The sequence below is a fragment of the Bufo bufo genome, chromosome 2 (genome assembly GCF_905171765.1).
Source record: "Bufo bufo chromosome 2, aBufBuf1.1, whole genome shotgun sequence".
In the NCBI taxonomy this organism is placed as follows: Eukaryota; Metazoa; Chordata; class Amphibia; order Anura; family Bufonidae; genus Bufo; species Bufo bufo.
The window spans coordinates 485,924,890-485,926,558 of record NC_053390.1 but is presented as its reverse complement, the minus strand read 5'-3'; positions in this window follow the sequence as shown (position 1 = coordinate 485,926,558).

Sequence of the window (1,669 nt, the reverse complement as noted above, 5' to 3'; positions counted from 1 at the left end):
TAATCCATATGTCATCCATAGGGCTGAACATAGATGACCACGCAGAGTCAAGTTCCCAAAGTAAAGGCTGTAGCAACAGAGCTACAATGGCAGACATCACATAGAGTAAAGCCTGAATCCCCAGGGCTTCAAATCACACACTATTGCATTGCATCCTCTTCTATGTCTGCTAGAGGACATATTAGGATTGAATACTCATTTGATTTGTACATTGACTGACTGATGACCATTTCATTGAGGTTACTGGTAATGAGAGTCGGGTAGCCACTTCCACTGACGGCACGGTTACTCAATTGTCTGTAGAAAAGAAAAAGAGGCTATCAGCAGTGCCATCTAGTGTTTATAGATGAGGTGTCATGCATGGTGCTTTTAATCCATATGTCATCCATAGGGCTGAACATAGATGACCACGCAGAGTCAAGTTCCCAAAGTAAAGGCTGTAGCAACAGAGCTACAATGGCAGACATCACATAGAGTAAAGCCTGAATCCCCAGGGCTTCAAATCACACACTATTGCATTGCATCCTCTTCTATGTCTGCTAGAGGACATATTAGGATTGAATACTCATTTGATTTGTACATTGACTGACTGATGACCATTTCATTCAGGTTACTGGTAATGAGAGTCGGGTAGCCACTTCCACTGACGGCACGGTTACTCAATTGTCTGTAGAAAAGAAAAAGAGGCTGTCAGCAGTGCCATCTAGTGTTTATAGATGGCACTGCTGACATATTAGGAGTGAATACTCATTTGATTTGTACATTGACTGACTGATGACCATTTCATTCAGGTTACTGGTAATGAGAGTCGGGTAGCCACTTCCACTGACGGCACGGTTACTCAATTGTCTGTAGAAAAGAAAAAGAGGCTGTCAGCAGTGCCATCTAGTGTTTATAGATGAGGTGTCATGCATGGTGCTTTTAATCCATATGTCATCCATAGGGCTGAACATAGATGACCACGCAGAGTCAAGTTCCCAAAGTAAAGGCTGTAGCAACAGAGCTACAATGGCAGAAATCACATAGAGTAAAGCCTGAATCCCCCGCGCTTCCAATCACACACTATTGCATTGCATCCTCTTCTATGTGTGCTAGAGGACATATTAGGAGTGAATACTCATTTGATTTGTACATTGACTGACTGATGACCATTTCATTGAGGTTACTGGTAATGAGAGTCGGGTAGCCACTTCCACTGACGGCACGGTTACTCAATTATCTGTAGAAAAGAAAAAAAGGCTGTCAGCACTGCCATCTAGTGTTTATAGGTGGGGTTGCATGCATGGTGATATCAATGGTGCTATTAATCCCTATAGTATCCATACACCTTTATGCCTGCTACCTCATAGGTAACTGAGAGTTGGGGTCACCATACCCATCCAGTGGCCTTGTCACCATAGTATCTATAGATTTTGCTTAAGGGCTGACTATAGCTGAACAAAAAGTCAAGTTTTTGAAACCCCAGGGCTGACCACATTGAGAGTCAAGTCAGGAACCCAGGGCTTAAACCCCTGGACACCCCTATGATTGGAATTGTGATGATTGAGCCCCAGGGAACACTAATAATCATTAAAATGAAGAACAGAGCCCTTGGAATGATAATATAAGGCATTTAAGCCCACTGTTGAAGACTTGCATCTCAACAGTTGCCATCAAGAGACATATCAGA